The 19,718-nt window shown below is 37.7% G+C and overlaps 1 pseudogene; it reads left to right on the top strand.

Moving 5' to 3' along the window:
• Positions 1-18,706: 18,706 nt before the first annotated feature.
• Positions 18,707-19,392, top strand: LOC118988276 (GTP-binding nuclear protein Ran-like; annotated as a pseudogene).
• Positions 19,393-19,718: the final 326 nt, after the last annotated feature.

Here is a 19,718-nt window from a genome sequence, read left to right on the forward strand (position 1 = left end):
AACTCTATGAGTACAATTACCTCTGTCTTGGAAAGCAGGGGCAGAGAATGGTTACCTAAACTACCAATATACACATCATTAGGAAGTGGCAGGCTGTCCCTTGAATCAGTCTGGAACAGTCTAGCTCCAGAGTCTCCACTTGGGCACTGCTATAAAGCTTCAACATGTAATAAATTTATTCCAAAATATGTTATTAGTTTATTTCATATCCATGACTTGTTCTTTTAAACACAGAACTGGAAAATATATCCAAGAGAAGGCAAGTGAGAGACTGATTTTGGAAGAGAGAATGGTTATTAAAGTATTCCTTTAACAATCTACAAAACAAAGCATACTCACTATTAGTATGTCATAAGTACTTAGATGCCAAGTGTTTTGTAAGGGTGACGAAACCAGTGGTAGATCAGTTCCCTATATGAAGATGTCTGTGCCCACCCCTCCATTAATTTGTTTATATATTATAAAAACAATTGGATGAGGGTTTTTTTTCTGCCACATGCCATTGTTTAAGAGCCTAAAAGAAGTGTCAAGGAGCAAATATATTACTTGTACACGTCAGCATTTGTTTTGGAACACCAGTACTGTCACCGGGGAGGGAAAAATGCCAATAACTCAAGTGGCCCCAACCCCCTTACCCCACACATAAAGTCAATATGATTCCAAATACTATATTATAAAAGCCAGCCAAACTAGTGTAATGATCTAAAATAAGATTGTGTCATACACTTTCTTTTTTTTTTTTTTTAAGATTTTATTTATCTTTAGAGGGAAAGGGAAAGAGAGAGGGAGAGAAATATCAATGTATGGTTGCCTCTCGTGCATCCCCTGCCGGGAACCGGGAACTGGCCTGCAACCCAGGCATGTGCCCTTGACTGGGAATCAAACCGCGATCGTGTGGTTCACAGGCCCGCACTCAATCCACTGAGCCATACCAGCCAGGGCTGTGTCATACACTTTCTTATTAAAAAATGTTTCTATGTCATCAACGACCGGAATGATAAAGTCCAACATCTTTGGTACGTTAATGATATTTAAGGTCACTTGTAATCCAGCACCAGCCAACATTTGCAGCAACATCACCTCCTATTTTCTACAATTTCTGTTAAAATGTAGTACTTCATCCCCTTAAACACCTGCTACCCTGTGCCAATAAGCCATGTTTTCAGATTCCTTGCTTTTGCATATACTGTTTAATTTACTTAAAGCTATGCTGTCCATTAAGGTAACCACTAGTTGAAATTTAATTATAAACTAATTAAGATTAATAAAATTAAACATGCACTTCTTCAGTCATATTATGCACATCTTCAAGTACTCAATAGCTGAATGTATTGGATAATGCAGATAGAGAACATTTCATCATCATAGAAAGTTGTATTTGACAGTTTGCTTTGAAGTACCTCATTTCCTCACAACCCATAACTTCTAGAAGCTTCAGAGTCTTATTGCTCATTTGTAGGCTTCCACTCAAAAGTCACCTCCTTTGTGAAGCCTTCTTTGATGTCTCCCTGGAAACTACTTCCAGTCGCATTTTTCTTATACCCCTCTTATACATCATATCAATTACGTCAGTTGTGTATGTGGCTGTTTCCCCAACTTGGTTACATACATGAGAGAAGGGATTTCATGTTCTCATCTTTATATCCTGATCACAGTTTCTGAATTGTAACAATGATTTTTAGAAGAATGAATAGTTTGGAACTGAAGACAAAGTTTCCTAATCTCAATTTTATTTTTCTCTTTTATTTTTCTAAAGGAGGAAAGAGAATGTTGCATAATATTTTCATGTTCCATAGACTGAGAGAAAGCATAAGGCCATCTTTCTGAGCCCTCTGTGAATCGGAGTTCATAAGGTGTGATGGGCTCAGGAAACCTGAATTTATTACTGCCTGTAATTCTTCCCTGATCCCTGACAGGTGAATGCGGAGGTGGAATTGATGATTCTCGCTAATTATACCTTCAACCCACATCCTTATATCAATGTCTTAACTTCTGCTTCACTGAAAACTCTGCAGTCCAACTTATATAGATTTGGAGGGGGGAAGGCACCTACGTACATGATACCAGTTAATATTTGCCTATGTCTTATTTCCTAGAAATTTTGCAGAAGAAAAAGATTTAATTGTGTAGTTAATATGGAACAATTTTAGAGCAGTTAGTCTTTGAGACAACATAATTATGCTTTGAGGAAGCATAATCTTTGGCTGTTTCTATTCCAATAAAGTCTTAAAAAGAAACAGAAAAATACACTTATAAGGCAATATAAAATGCTTTAAAAGTTATAAAAAGAATAATTCCATGACCCTATTGCAGCTCAGCACAGGAGACTCCAGAAAGCTTTGAATAAACTATGAAAAAATTTTTCTAAACAGAAAAAATCCATTTGGCATGCTTTTAAAGAGTCCTGTGTCAGACTAAGAAAGTAAAACAGATTGGTGTAGCAGAAAGAAAAGTAAACTAAAGGGACAGGAGGACCAGTGTTCAAATGTCAACCTAGCCAATAAATAGACCTTCCCGAACCACTTTTGTTGGGAAAAATTGGTTCTGGGTTATGGTCTGACAGGTTGAAAAATAAGACAGGGAACATCAAATTTCTCTGTTTATGCCCTGGCTGGTGTAGCTCAGTAGATTGAGTGCGGGCCTGCGAACCAGAGGATCGCGGTTCGATTCCCAGTCAGGGCACATGCCTGGGTTGTAGTCCAGTTCCCTGCAGGCCAACTCCCAACAGGGGACGCACAAAAGGCAACCATACATTGATGTTTCTCTCCCTCTCTCCTTCCCCTGTAAAGATAAATAAATAAATAAAATCTTAAAACTAAAAAAAAAAAAAAAATTTCTCTGTTTAATTAATAAACCAAGAAAAATTATACATTTCCAGGGATAAAAATTTTAGGTAAGATCAAACTCTAGTCTATGACCATTTAATCAGGATTACAGAGGGAAAGATGTGACTATATTAGTTTCCTAGGACTTTCATAACAAAGGATCAGAAACAGAGTGGCTTAAAGCAATAAATATTTGCTTTCTCATAGTCCGAAAGCTGTAAGTCTGACATCAAGGTGTCAGCAAGGTCATGCTCTCTCTTCCAGCTTCTGATGGATCCTAGCAATCATAGGCATTCCTTGGCTTATAGCTGCACTATTCTAATCTCTGCCTCCATCATCATCTGGCCTTTAGTCCCTCTTTGTTATATTCCCTGCATGCTTCTATCTCTGGGCTGCTTTGCCTTTTCTTATTAGAATACCAGTTCACACTGGAGTAAAGGCCCACCCTACTCCAGTATTTCCTTGTATAATTACATCTGCAAAGACCCTATTCCCCAGTAAGCTCATGTTCACAAGTAGCAAGAGTTAGTACTTAAACATAATATTTTGGAGAAAAAACAATTTAACCCACATAATGATTATTAAAAATTCAGAGGCCTAGATCAGTCCTATTGAATGACACCCTGAGATTTCTGATACAGCTTTCCATGCAACCATATATTTGAGAAAGCTGGTGAAGAAAAACAATGAAGGGCTAGGTTAGAAGTCAGTCTTGAAAATGTATTTATTAAATGGATAATTGGCTCATATTATTATCTCTGTCTACATTGCTAGATGTTTTCTTTATTTTCTTCAATTTATAAATTAATTCACATTTATTTTAACTTAGGGAACATCTATAATGCTAAGTGTTGGGAACGCAGGAATAAATATAAGCTCCTTCCCTTAGAAAGCTAATTGTACTGAATATATAATATCCCACATGTAATAACTAAAAACACATCAATCCCCAAAACAGAGGACTTTCCTTTGCAAACCACTAGCATATTGGAAACATTTTTTTCTGAAAGTAAGTTAGACAAGTATTTCAAAGAGTTTGTGCGATAAAAATTTTAGCTGTCAGAAAACCATGAGCAAATCATAAAGTGAATGGACTATACTGCTACTATGGGCAAGATTTGATTGAAAATGGGCTGTCCTTTAGGACCTTCCAACTGCAATCACACAGAAAATGCAAACTGATAATTCAACATTGGCATGTTCATTTATGAATAATATCCCACTCTACTTATATTGCCAATTGTGAATAGAATCTTACAGCATTTTTCTTTGTCAAATGTTCCCACTATCTCACTAGGTTGGCAGAATATTTTCATGTCTGTGACCCAGGGAAAATGACTGACACAGAGCAACATCAGCCTGAAAGCCAACAAGAGGAGTTCAAATCAGGTTAGCCTGGCACTGCTAAGACTTGATTTCATACAATTTAAAATTACAGAGCAAGAAGCAGTCAGGTTATTAGCTAAAAACAATGCCACATTAAAACTCTGCAGAGATGTGGCTGCTTAAGAGCTGGCAAAAGGCAATTTAGTTCATTTAATTTTTCATACATAGGATATAACATGGTGCCCAATCAGGTGCTTAATAAAATTCCATTAGCAGGCAGGAGGCAAGATAGCAGAAAAGTAAATGTAAGCCACACTAACCTCCACTCAGGACCAATCTGGAATTACAACTAAATTGTGGAGAAATCACCGAGAACAAACAGCTGAACAATAATGAGAGAGAAGCCTTATCACCTAGGACAGACAGAAGAATCATCTTCAGCACTAACTGACTGGTAAGGACTGTGGTGGAGACTTGAGAGGGGCAGGCTGGGTGCCCACAGGTGGCAGCGCCAGAGGGATAATTAAACAACTGGTTGGATCCCCATGAGAAATGTGGAGTCTTAAATCTGAAAACGGTACCCCCAGGCTAGAGCACCAGAGCCCAAAAAGTACACAGATAACAAGAGGCAGTGATAAGCAGCAGGGTGGCTCTGTGCCAATGATGAACAGCTAGAGATGCAAAGAGCCATTTAAAAAGCCAATGTACAAATTTTCACTTGCAGCCACTTATCCAGGGCTCTGGCAAAGTTGAGGGCAGAGTGGGCTGAAGAAGCCTGAGAAGAGACTGGGGATGGAGGCTTTGGGGAGAGAAACCTCCAGAATCCTGGTGCTGACTCATCCCCCATACAGCAGCAGCCACCCTGCTCAGGCAGACCATTCCCCTCCAAGCAACACATACTAGAGAGCCACAGATAGTAGATACCTGGCAGCCTCAGAGCAGGCTGCCTAATGTCAGATGGGGTCAACATCAGACATCACCAGAGGCAGATCCAGAAAGGAAGAACAATGGTAAATATTAGAGTCCACTGAGCTGAAATCCACTGTGGTCTTCTCCATGACTAGCAGTGCTTTCTTTACTGAAAAACTTTTTAATATCCATTTCTTGTTCAGCAAGATTGTGCATATTAAGTTACTAGATTTTATATTATAGTGTATTCCTCTCTTTTCTTATAATAGTCTTATAAGAAAGGAGACTGGTTTATTAATACTGGTTTATTTGCTATCGATAGTAGGATTGCAAGGGGGCATATTTTTGCAGATGTGGGTTGATCCCCTGGGCTTTTTTATTTTGTTCTGGCAGCACCTGCACAACAGCATACAAAATGTGGTGGGGAGAGTGATCCTCAGTCAACCAGCTTGAGGGAAGGACCCACCAAAGAAAGATCCAAAAAAATCAAATCCAATTGTATCCAGAGAGCCCATATAAAGGGTGCCTGGACAACATCAGGTTCAGGAGATTAAGGAGTCTGTACCACTGAATCTCAGAGTTCTCCTACTATAAAACTTCACACTGCAAATTCAGGGAGTCAAAATGGATCAATTGAAAAAGCAGAGGCAAACAAGAAGAGTCTCACAAATTGGGAAGAAAAAGAAACACTCCCCAAATGTCCTAAAGGAAAGGATATTCAGAAAGAATGTCCTTCATTCAGAAAGAATTCTAAATGAAATAGAGGCAAGTCAATTGATATTGAGCTCAAAACAATGGCTAGAAAGAAACTCAATGAGCTCATTGACAATTACCAAGATCTACAGGGAAACTATGAGGAACTTACTACAAATTCTATCAACATGAAAAAGAACATAGAAGCTATCAACAAGAGGAAGAGGAAATGAAGAATACAATTTCTGAACTGAAGAACACAGAAGAAGGAATCAAAAGTAGCCTAGATGAAACAGAGGATCAATCAGCAAGTTGAAGGGTAAGGTAAAAAAAGACTCCCAGAAATAGCAAGAAAATAAAAAATGACTCAGAAAAAATTAAGAGGGATTAGGGAAAATGGAGAACACCATGAAACAAATCATATCCATTTGATAGGGATACCAGAAGGAGAAAAAGAGGAGCAATGGATAGAAAACCTGTTTGAAAAAGTAATGATGGAAAACTTCCCTAATTTGATGAGAGAAAAAGCCAACAAATTCAAGAAGTAGAGAGGGTCTCAATCAAGTGGAACTCCAAGAGGTCCACTTCAAGACACATCTAATTAAAATGGCAAAATTCAAAGACAAAGAGAGAATGTTTTTTAAATTTATTTAATTATTTTTCAAGTACAGTTTTCTATTACTCCCATCTCATTTCACTCCCCATACTCCCCCCTCCCTCCCATTTCTACCCTTCTTAATTGTTGTACATGTATCCTTTATATCTGTTCCTCTAACTCCCTTCCCTATTTCCCCTGAAATTCCCTCCCCTCTCCCCTCTGGTCACTGTCCCCCTGTTCTCTATTTCAGTGTTGACAAAGAGAGAATCTTAAAGGCAGCAAGGGAGAAACAAGAAGTAACATACTATGGAGCCCCAATAAGGTTGGTAGGTGCCTTCACATAAGAAACACTATAAGCCAGAAGGGAATGGTAAGAAATATTCCAAGCAATGAAAAGTAAAGGCCTGCAACCAAGACTACTCTACCCAGCAAGCTTCTTATTTAAAATGGAAGGCAAAATAAGGAGTTTTCCAAACAAAAGAAGGCTCAAATAATACACATCTACCAAACCAGCATTGCAAGATATGCTAAAGGGACTGCTTTTAAAAAAGGGAGTAAAAGAGTGATAAAGGAACATAGGTATGAAGGAAGTAAAACGGCAATGAATAAGTACCTATGAATAATAACCTTAAATGTAAATGTATTAAATGCTCCAATCAAAAGACATAGGGTAGCTGAATAAAAAAGAAAACATGACCCATACATGTGCCGCCTACAAGAGACCCACCTCAGAAAAAAAGATCTACACAGACTAAAAGTGAAGAATGGAAAAAAAATACAAGCAAATGGATAAGAAAACAGAGCTGGGGTAACAATACTTATAAAGAAAAAATAGACTTCAAAACAAAGGCCATTAAAAAAGAGAGATGCAGAAGGACACTTCATAATACTCAAAGGAAGATCCATCAAGGAGACATACACATTGTAAATACATATGCACCCAACAAAGGAGCACCCAAATATATAAGAAAAATTTTGTACAAGTTCAAGAAAGATATGGATAGAGACACACTTAAACTAGGGGGGTTTAAACCCCACTGTGAAAAATGGACAGATCTTCCAAACAAAATATTAACAAAGATATTGTGGCATTGAACAATACCCTAGATCAAATGGACTTAACTGATATACATAGAGCCTTCCATCCCAAAGAAGCAAAATATAACATTCTTTTCGAATGCATGTGGAACATTTTCAAAGATAGACCAAATGAGAGGACACAAAACAAGCCTCAACAAATTCAAGAAAATTGAAATCATATCAAATATTTTCTCTGACCACAAGGGCCTGAAACTAGAAACCAACCTCAGGGAAAAACACTCAAAAACACTCAAACACATGGAGATTGAACAGCATGCTATTAAACAATGAATGAATTAACAATGAGATCAAAAAGAAATCAAAAGTATCTGGAAAATAATGCAAATGAACTCACAACAGTCCAAATCTTATAGGACACAGTGAAGGCAGTTGTGAGAGGGAAGTTCATAGCCATGCAGGCTATGTAGGCCTACCTACATAAGATAAAAACATTTCAAATAAAAAACCTAACATTACATCTACAATAATGGGAAGAACAATAACAAAGACAACCTAGAGCAAGTAAAGGGGAGGAAATAACCAAGATCAGAGCAGAATTAAATAACCTAGAGACTAAAAGCACAATTCTAAGGATCAATAAATCCAGAAGCTGGTCTTTGAAAAGACAAGCAAAATCAATAAACCTTTAAGCAGACTCACCAAGAATAAGAGAGGACCAAAATAAAATCAGAAATGAAAGAGGAGAGATTACAACTGATACCACAGAAATATAAAGGATTGTAAGAAATTGCTATGAGGAACTATATGCCAAGAAGTGTGAAAACCTAGGTGAAATGGACAAACTACTAAAAAAAAATCTTCCAAATTTGAATAAAGAAGAAGCAGAAAGTCTGAACAGATCAATAACAGCTGGCAAAATCAAAGTGCTAATAAAAACTAGCAGCACAAAAAAGCCCTGGACTGGACAGTTTCACAGAAGAATCTTACAAAACATTTAAGGGAGAGCTAACCCACATCCTTCACAGACTATTCCAGAATTCAAGAGGGAAGACTTTGAAACTCTTCTTATGAAGCCAGCATCATCCTAATCCCCAAACCAAATAAGGACACAAGAAAGAAAGAAAACTACATGTCAATATTGCTGGTGAATAGAGATGCTAAAATCCTCAACAAAATATTGGAAAATTACATCCAGCAATAAATTTAAAAGATCATACACCATGATCAAGTGGAATTCATCCCAGGGTTGCAAAGATGGTACAATATTTCCAAATCGATAAACATATTACATCACATAAACAAAAGGAAAGACAAAAATCATATGATCATATGAATAGTATGGAAATAGCATTTGATAAGATACAGCACCCATTTATGATAAAAACACACAACAAAATGGGAATAGAGGGAGTACACGTCAACATAATAAAGGCCGTATATGAGAAACCTAGAGCCAATATCATATTCAATGGGCAAAAATTAAAATCTCTCCCACTAAGATTGGGAACCAGACAAGAAAGGCTGCTTTCACCACTTCTATTCAACATAGTATTGGAAGTCCTAGCCGTAGTGATCCAACAAGAAAGAGAAATATAAGGCATCCAAATTAGAAAGGAAGAAGCAAAACTGTCATTGTTTGCAGATGACATGAGAGTGCACAGAGAAAATCCCATAGACGCTACCAAAAACCACTTGACCTACCAAGTGAATTGAACAAAACAACAGGATACAAAGTTAATAATCAGAAATCAAAGGGATTTTTGTACATTAACAATGAAATATCAGAACCAGAAATCCAAAAAAAAATCTCATTTGCTATAGCAACGAGAAAAATAAAAACCTAGGGATAAACCTAAGGAGGTAAAAGACCTGTACTCAGAAAACTACACAGCATGGAGGAAAGAAACTACAGAAGACACAAATCGATGGAAGCATGTACCATGCTCATGGATTGGAAGAATTAGCATCAACAAAATGTCCATAGTACCCAAAGCTATTTATAGATTAAAAGCAATCCCTATTAAAATACCAATGACATATTTGGTAGATAAAGAACAAACATTTCAAAAAATTATATGGAACCGAAAATGATCCTGAATAGCCACAATAATTTTGATGGTTATTTTATTTTTATTTTTTAAAAATATATTTTCTTGCCCTGGCTGGTGTACTCAGTGGATTGAGTGTGGGTCTGTGAACCAGAAGATCATGGTTCGATTCCCAGTCAGGGCACATGCCTGGGTTGCAGGCCATTTCCCAGCAGGGGACTCATGAGATGCAACCATGCATTGATATTTCTCCTCCTCTCTACTTCCCTTCCCCTCTAAAGATAAATAAATAAAATCTTTAAAATTTTTTCTTGATTATGCTATTATGAGACATTTACCCCCCCCCTTCACTACCCTCCACCCAATACACCCTCTCCCACCCACATTCCCCCTTTTTAGTTCATGTCCACATATCATACTTAATAAGTTTTTTAGCTTCTACACTTCCCATACTATTCTTGCCCTCCCCCTGCCTATTTCCTACCTATACCATCTATACTACTTATTCTCTGTACCTTTTCCCCTCTCTCTTCCTACCACTCCCCTGTTGCTAGTCTTCCATGTTGACGTATGCACCACCCCACAGTGCCAGAGGCGTCATGGATGAGACATGAAACAAATTCAAATAGACTACCAAGTTCTGTGGAGAGAAAGGGACAGCATGGCTACTCCCTCAAGTGGGGAGTGCCTCAGAATGGCCTGGCCACTCTTTCAAGGGGAAAGTGCCCTGACCTTTGCCTAGACAGGCTTTTATTGGGTTAAATTTGAGCAGGACTACAGGTACAGCTCATTAATCATTGTCAGGCAGTAAGGATCAAACAGTAGATAGCATACAAAGAACTACTAGTGCTTCTTCTGAGTCAGGGTCTATCAGCTAAAAGCCTACAAAACTCTGGGAAACAAACCCATTTCCTGCTGGGGCTTTTATCATTTAACTAGAAGCATTCTTAACAAAGCAGGCTTCATAAGATTTTACATATCCTTTCTCAGGCCTGATCACCCGGGGACCCCGCCCTTTCCAGCACAGTGATGCACCACCCTCTGTCATTGTTTCAGGCTTAAGTCAGGCAGAGGAGGCAAGATATCCAAGGAATTAGGAGAAATGAGGACTCAGGCTTTGTCAAAGCTGAGGGGCAAGGATCCATCACCCCCTTTCTCCATAGCCCTCTAAGTCCTTCCCTGGGGCCTCCTCATGATCATGTCTGTCTTAGGTCATCCCCCCCTTGAGAAATCTTACCCATCATTGGCTAACTGATCAAGTACTGGGGCCAGTAATGAAAAAAGGAGCAGAAGTGATGCTCTGGCCAGGGAAATAAGCTTTGTCTCCTGAGTGGCTTATGGTCTGAAGGTCAGCCTTAGCCATGGGGAGGTTTCCAGCTCCTGAAACCAGTCAGGGCAGATTTCTACAGCATTTGGATCTCCATTTCTGTGGTTCTGTACCTGTTCTAGTTGTTTGCTTAGTTTGTTTTTGTTTTAGGTGTGGTTATTAATAATCATGAGTTTGCTGTCATTTTAGTATACATGTTTTTGATCTTCTTTTTCTTAGATAAGTCCCTTTAACATTTCATATAATAAGGGCTTGGTGATGATGAACTCCTTTAACTTGACCTTATATGGGAAGCACTTTAGCTGCCCTTCTATTCCAAATGAAAGCTTTGCTAAACAGAGCAATCTTGGATGTAGGTTCTTGCCTTTCATGAGTTGGAATACTTCTTTCCAGCCCCTTTTGCCTGCAAGGTTTCTTTTGAAAAATCAACTGACAGTCTGATGGGAACTCCTTTGTAGGTAACTGCCTTCTTGTCTCTTGCTGCTTGTAAGATCCTCTCCTTATTTTTAATCTTGGGTAATGTAATTATGATGTGCCTTAGTGTCTTCCTCCTTGGGTCCAACTTCTTTGGGACTCTCTGGGTTTCCTGGACTTCTTGGAAGTCTATTTCCTTTGCGAGATTGGGGAAGTTCTCCTTTATTTGTTCAAATAACCTTTCTACTTGTTGCTCTTCCTCTTCCCCTTCTGGTACTCCTCCCATCCAAGTATTAACCAGGCCTGACCCTGTTTAGCTTCTGAGATCAGAAGAGATCTGGTACAGTCAGGGTGATATGGCCATAGACCCTTTCTGGTATTCCTATAATTTGGATGTTGGAGTGTTTAAAGATGTCCTGTAGGTTTCTAAGTCTCTCCTCATTTTTTTGAATTCTTGTTTCTTCATTTTTTTCTAGTTGGATGCTCTTTTTTTCTTTTGGTCCACTCCATTGATTTGAGTTCCAGTTTCCTTCCCATCAGTATTGGTTCCTTGTGCATTTTTCTTTATTTCACTTAGCATAGCCTATATCTTTTCATATAATTTGTGACCAAATTCAACCAATTCTGTGACAATCCTGATCACCAGTGCTGTGAAATGGCATCTGATAGGTTGGCTATCTCTTCATTGCTTAGTTGTATTTCTCTGGAGCTTTGATCTGTTCTTTCATTTGGGCCATTTTATTTTTTTGTCTTGATGCACCTGTTACATAATGAGGGTTGGAGCCTTAGGTGTTCCTTGGTGGGGCAACCCATGTCACTGAGTTGTGATGCTGTCTGTGGGAAAGGGGTCTGACAGGGAACTATGGCACTTGCTCTGCTTTCTGCTGAATTTCAGTATGTTCCCCTGCTTCCCACCAGCAAATTGGGCCCCTCTGGTGCTGATTCCCATGTGGGTGGCTTTTAATTCCTTCTACTCTGTTCTTTAGTTCAGAAATTGTACCTTCATTTTTTCCTGTCTCCTGTTGATATTTTCTTTCTTTTTTTATTTAATTGTTGTTCAAGTGCAGTTTTCTTTTACTTCCATCCTAACACCCCCCCCCAGTGCTCCCCACCTCCCTCCCATTTCCACCCCCCCTTAGTTTTTGTCCATGTGTCCTCTATACTAGTTCCTGTAAATCCTTCCCCTTTTCCCCTGAAATTCCCTCCCTTCCCCACTCTGGTCACTGTCAGCCTCTTCTCTATTTCAGTGTCTTTGATAACCAAAGACACTGTTGATATTTTCTATGTCCTTTTTCATGCTGATATAGTTCACAGTAATTTCCTTGGAGCTTCCCTGTAGTTTTCAGTAATTCTCAGAGCTCACTGAACTTCTTACAACCATTGTTTTCAACTCAGTATCTGAAAGTTTACTTGGCTCTATTTCATTTAGCACTCCTCCTAGGGATCCTGTCTTCCCTTTAAGTTAGGGGTTCTTTATTTGTCTTCCATTTTAGAAAAGAGTATTTTTGTTTGTTCTTGCTTCTCAAGTTGATCTGCTTTGACTCCTTGTCTTTATGGTGTGAACTTCTATGATAAGAGAGCTGTGGGTTCTGTGGTGAAGTCTCCTTGATCTTCTGAACTTGATGTTCCTGGGATGCCATTTATGCTATTTGTTTAGGCTCTCCAGATATAATTCACTTCTGTTTTTAGGTCATTTTTTGGTGGATCTTTTCCTCCAGCTTGCTGACTGGGTCTCTCCACCGACCATGTATTGTATTTTGTTGTGCAGTTACTGCCAGAACAAAACCACACAGCCAAGGGAACAATCCCACATCCTCAAAAATAACTCCCACCCACAATCCCATTATCAACAGCAAACAAACCAGTATTAATAAGGGTGTGAAGAGATAAGACTTTTATAATAAAGGAGAGGCAAATATGAGATGACTAACTGAAAGAAAAATGATTTTGAGAGGATAGAGGAAGGAGCACTAACAAGAGTAGGGAATCAGAGCAATGCGAAAAGAGAAAGTAAAATTCACATTGTAAATAAAAAAAAGAAATGAAAAAGGATAATGGAGTAAGAGAATAGAAGTGTATAGTATTGAGTTTAAATAGAAAATTTAAGAAGTAAAGAGAGAGATAAAGAAAAAGAGAAACAAGTAAATAAATAATGAAAGAAATAAGAAAGAAATTGGATAAAAAGATCCACCACAGCACTATCAATAATAAATGAGTTAAGATTAAAATAGAAGGGTTGGGAATAAGAGGGAAAAAGAAAGAAAAGCTTAAGAGATGTGGAGAGGAAAAAGAGGTGATTTTGAGATCATAGAGAGAGACTGAATACTAAGAGTAAGAAGTAAAAACCAGGCTAAGAAAGGGAAAAATTAAAATTTGAGATAAAAAAATGAACATGATGAAGGAAGAATGGAGTTGAAGAGGGGAATGGTAAAATTTGAGATTGGCAATACAAGGATAGTGAAGATTTAGAACTGAAATTGAAAAAATACAATATCAACAACCTTATCCACAACCAACAATCAAAGATTGCTAAACGTGGAGAGAGGACAGGTATTTTTAAGAGTGGGAAAAAGAATGTGAGATGACCACTCACAGAAAAATTGGTTTTGAGACGATGGACATGGGAGAAATAGTGAGAGTGTGGAATGGAACAAATTTTAGTAAGAGAGAAAATAAATTTAAAATAAAAATAATAAGAGGAAAGAAGAAGGTAAAATGGTATTAAGAGAAGGGAGGAGCAAAATATGATGATTGAAATAAACTATAATATAAAGTCCAGTGGCTTAATATGCACAAACTTGAAGGATAAGGAATGCATTTTAAAAATTATGCAGGAAAGAAAATATCCCAAATCATGGAGAAGATCATGGAAGATTTTGTCTCAGTATCATGTAGTATTAACCACTGTTTTTTTCTTTCTGGGTCTGCCCCTGGTGATGTCAGGTGATGTCCCAGTCTGGCCTTAGGCAGCCTGTCCAAGACTACCAGGGATGTACCATCTGTGCCTGACTTCTTCAGTTATTAATCTAGTCACTCTGCAATCAGCCATCAGGTTTAAGCACCACAGGTGGGGCTGAGAACCTCCTGGGAGCCGGCCTATTGTTTCCCCTTAGGCTGCTGTAGCTCAGAAGGGAGTCCTCCACCTGAGCTAAATGGCTCCTTCAGTATGGGGTATGACTCAGCACTTGGATCCTGGAGGCTACTCTCAGTTCTCTCCCCAAACTTCTGCCCGCAGTCTTTCCTCAAGTGTCTTTCCTCTAGCCGACTTTGGTTCCCCCTTTTGCCCTTTCCTCAGGGTAAGTAGCTGCATATGAAAATGTATGCATTGGTCCTTTGCATCTCCAGCTGTCTATCTCTGGCAGAGAGAAACCCTGCTACTCTCTGGGAGAGAGAAAAGTACCAGAGCCCTGTGTACTTTTGGGGCTCTGGTGCTGTAGCCTGGAGAGTCCAGCTTGGGGTTTATACTTCACACTTCTCAGGAGAATTCCCCAGCTGCTGAGATATCCCTCTGGCACTTCAACTGCCCCCTATGGGGGCCCAGCCAGCCCTTTTTCACCCCCTCCACACTTCCTGCCAGTCACATTGTGTTGAATCTGTTTCTTCTGTCTGTCCATGGTTATAAGGCTTCTGTCTCACTGTTGTTCAGTTGTTTTTTCTGGGTGATTCCTCCACAATTTAGTTGCAATTCCTGATTGGTCCTGGGAGGAGGTCAGTGTAACTTCCACTCACTCTCCCATCGTTTTGGATCTTCTTTATTTTTCTTATTTCTAGTGTTTTAATAACTGGGATTCTTCATGTGGGAGAAAGAGATATAAATGTAAGGTATAAGAAATTAAGTAAAATTTCTGTGATTCTCAATTTAGAAAGAACTATGAGGATGAACTCATGATTTATTGTAACCTGTATATATATAATTTTGCTTTTATACCTGTTTTTTACTGAAAAGGTCTAGAAACAATAACTTCTAGACTTTTTTGCATTAAAATACTGTTCTCCACTATTAGAAACCACTGCTTCTTGAGAACTGACTGATTTCAAGTGGAGGGCAGAAAATGTACAAGATAAGCTAGGGGTATCTTTATCATTATCAGAAAGTAAGAAAATTATCAAAGACTACCAAGTAATGTTAAAAGAATTTAGAAAACTTAATAGGCTCCTACTGGCTAAAGATAGGATAATTTTAACATCAATAAGTTAACCACAAATTTTTGAAACATAGCAATATGGTTAAATCTACATATTCATAAAGATATTTTTTTTAAATTTATTGATCACTGTTGGGAGATATTAGTGAACCCAATCATTTTGAAACCTGAAAAATCCAGCTTAAAACAAAGCTAAACAAACAACAAATTAAAAACAAAAATGTATCCTACCTTTCATGAGACTTGATCCACCACATAAATGAAAAGTTGGTGAAATAATCTATCTTTATAAAAATTTTCAGCTCAGAAAAAGGATGGGATAGTGAAATTATCATAACATTTGCAATATCTATTAAATTAATTGACCTAGTCATTGATCATTAATGTTTACTAACAATCTCAAAATAGAGACTGTCAAGCATTATTTGTTCCCTAGTGGCAGAACAAAACATGACTATGAAATAGCTTTCCAAAAAACATGAGATCTGAATTTGATCACCTCTCTATATCCAACCATCAATTTAAAAAATACAGAGAGAACTATGTTAAAATCCAAAATATAGAAAATTCTACAGGACAAAATTAATTATTTTTTTCGCAATAAATTGTGAGGAGAATAAAGTGCTAGAAGAACAGAGGTTAAAAGATACTTAAAAGACAAATCACCAACTCTATGGATCTTATTTAGATATGTATTCAATAAACAACAACTATAATAAACAAAAAACAAAAAATTGACGTTTATATATAAGATAATTAAAAATTTGAGCACTGATACTCTGGTATTATTAAAAATTAGTGTTACATTTTAGGTGTGATAATGGTATTGTGGTTTCATATGTTTAAATACATCATGCTTTAGAAATTTATACTGAAATAATTGAAATGGTATGATGTATGATATCTAGAGTATGCATGAAAATGATGCAGGAGGAAGATAGTAAGTATAAAAATGAACCCAGACTGGTAATTTTGGGTGCTGGACTAAGGTTTCACAAATTTTATTATATTCTCCTTTCTATTTTTGTGTACATTTAAAGTGTTCTACAGTACCACAATATAAGAATATTTCAAAAATTTTTCAAAACCACAAATATTTAGAAAGGCAGATGAAATTGCTAGCACTGTAGCTAGATGGCATGGTGACAAAATTCCCTGGGTTTCACTCCCCTTACCTGGATTGTTTTCTGTACCCATTTCCTTCCCAGGATCCCTTTCTCTTTTTTCCCTTGTTAACAATGTTCTTTTTTAAGAGATTTTCTTTCTTATTTTCAGAGACAAGGGAAAGGAAGGGAGAAAGAGAGGGAAAGAAACATGGTTAAGTTCCCTCTCATACACCCCTAACTGGGAACCTGGCCCACAACTCAAGCATGTGCCCCAACCAGAAATCAAACCAGTGACCTTTTGGTTTGTGAGATGATGCCCAACCTACTTAGCCACACCAGTCAGGGTAACATTTTGTTTGTTCCCTACAATGTCTACCTTGTTTTCCCCACTTCTCTATCTCTCTCCCTTTCTCTTTCTTCTACACTGTTCTCTCCTTTCTTTCTCTATGATACCCTCTTTTTTCCTGATCTTTTTAACAAATGGTCATGACATTGAATTGGAAATTTTTTTTTAAACTGGTAAAAACAATGGATTAAAGATTTTTGTGATTGACTTTGTTTGAAAAGTAGTTGAACATTTTCCTCTTAAGAACACTGTGGCTTCTTTCCTCAAACCTTCTTTTGGAAAAGTTGGCATTGAAACCCAAACACTATTCCATTTCTCTCTGCCTCAAGTAGCTAAGATGAGAAGCATCTGCTCACATAGGGTCTCTTGATAAAGAGGAAAGACTAAGGGGTAATGAATCTTTTCAGTCTGTAATGCACTTGAGTGAGATTTCACAGCAGCTGCCTTGGATGTGCAGAGCTGTGCCTTGAGCAACGACCAGGAAGTGGAGTTTCTCTATGAGCTGGGGTGATGTGGATTTCTGATGCCTCCTCGTAGCAACCTGTTCGATCACTGCATATAAATAGCCACACCGTGGAGAAAGTTCCTTCTTTTTCTTCTTTATGTTTGCTCAGGTGAAGTGAGTTGAAAGCTGCCCTTGATCAAAGGCTGCTGGCAGAGGACTACAGGACTTCTATTATTTATTATTTATAGAGCATCACAAGTGTTGCTCTATACACAGCAGTTTGAAAACATAAAACACCAGAGCGAAATCCACTCTGAGGAGGTGACAATGGAGATGAAATGTAAACACACCATGGCTAACAGTAAAGTCATTGAGAGGTAGAAATATGGGCTCTTGTTTAGTTTGGGGAAGTCTGGGCAGAAGTAGATTATAAGGGGATTGTGCCTGGAGAAACTCAGTGGCAGAAAGCAATAAACATGTATTCAACATAATGTATTAGTTAAATGTTCAGCTGGCTTATAAGTCAATGTAAATTAGAACCAAGTATTTCTCATTCAATTATCAAAGGTTTAAAAACTAATGCTATATAATTCTTCTGACGGTACTAAAATAGTGTCATCATCATTCATTTCTGGAGGTGTTGTAAATTGTCCTAATCTAATTAGGAAGGCAATTTACTATTATGTATCTGTTAGGATTCTTATGTAAGACTTTTAATCCTTTTGCAGTATTTATGACTTGACAACATTGCATAAGACAGTTCATTTCAGTATAATTCAGCCTTTATGTACAACACAGCAGCAAATTTCCTGTATTCCTGTTATCAAGTACACTTCTTTCTATTATATCATACTTTCAGACAGTTTATCTTAGTCCCCATGAGCTTTTATTTACCCTATATTTTTTGTAGCACCCAATATCTCCCAGTAATATCAAGAGGCATAGAAATAAAACTAAAATATGGAAAAATCTATATAGATTAATATATTCATAACATTATTTATAATATAAAAATAGAAATAACCTAATGGGTATCAAGTTGGAGATCCAGTGAGTATGATGCATTTACTTGATATACCATTTTATAGTCCTTAAATAATACTTTGAAAATTATATGGCAATGCGAAAAAATACTTGGACTATAACATTAACAGATAAAAGCAAAATACAATATTAAATATTTAGTGTTACAAAGCCAAATTACAAAAAAATATATCAGAGGAAAAAGACAGAAGGCATTATACTAACCCACTAACTGGTCACAGTAGAAAAGTGGAGTTACAGATTATTCATTTTTCTTGTTTCATGGTCCAGGATTTTTACTATGCTAATAAATGTGTTTGAAATAAAAGAAATGTAAGTGACAGAATGGAAGTTCTGCACCATTTTTAATGTAAATATCTACTTCCAGTTCCTAATCTAAAAGAAAGTTAAGAGTTCTCAGTCAGACTGGCTTGGAAACACTTCCAGGAGTCCCATCATGATGACTACCCAAGGAGAACTCCAAGTTCAGTTTAAATTTGTATTGATTGGTGATGGTAGGGCTGGAAAACCTACACTGGTGAAGCATCACCTGTCTGGTGAATTTGAGAAATATGTAGCTACTTTGGGTGCTGAGGTCCATCCCCTCGTGTTCCACACCAACAGAGGGCCTATTCATTTCATGTGTGGGATACAGCAGTCCAGGAGAAGTTTGGCGACTGAGAGACAGCTATTAGGTCTAAGCCCAGTGTGCCATTATAGTGTTTGATGTCATTTTGAGAGTTACTTACAAGAATGTGCCTAACTGGCATAGAGATCTGGTATGAGTGTGTGAAAGTATCCCTGTCGTGTTGTGTGGCAACAAAGTGAATATTAAGGAAGAAAAGTTAAGGCAAAATCAATTGTCTTTCACTGAAAGAAGAATCTTCAGTATTATGACATTTCTTCCAAAAGGAACTGTAACTTTGAAAAGTCCTTTCTCTGGCTTCCTAGAAAACTAACTGGAGACCCCAACTTGGAGTTTGTCACCATTCCTGCTCCTGCCTCACCAGAGGTTGTCATGGACCAGCTTTGGCAGCACAGTATGAGCACAACCTAGAGGGTACTCTGACGATCACTCTCCCTCCTAAGGATGATGGCCTGAAGATGATGACACTGGAGCCCAGCATCAGAAGTCTAGTTCCATAGGTTGTGGTCCAGTGATGTCAGTGGTGCAGCATGTTTGGCATTTTATTATATAGCTAAGCAGAGCCTGTGCTTAATCTTTGGGATGCTGAAAGAGATGAATGGGCTTTAGAGGGAATGTGGCAGTTAAAAATACCTTCATTTTCTGGACCTGCATATTTAGCTGTTTTGGAACACAGTTGTTTTCTTATTCAGTTTCAACTGTAAGACTTCTGCAGTTGCATCACAATATCCAGTGGTGAAAACTTGGTTGTTATTGTCATTCCCATTCTTTTTTATTTAGAATAAAATTGCATTTTGAATATCAATAGCACAAAGTTAATAAATCT

This window comes from Sturnira hondurensis, unplaced genomic scaffold (genome assembly GCF_014824575.4).
Source record: "Sturnira hondurensis isolate 20B ecotype Veracruz unplaced genomic scaffold, ASM1482457v3 Scaffold0006213, whole genome shotgun sequence".
In the NCBI taxonomy this organism is placed as follows: Eukaryota; Metazoa; Chordata; class Mammalia; order Chiroptera; family Phyllostomidae; genus Sturnira; species Sturnira hondurensis.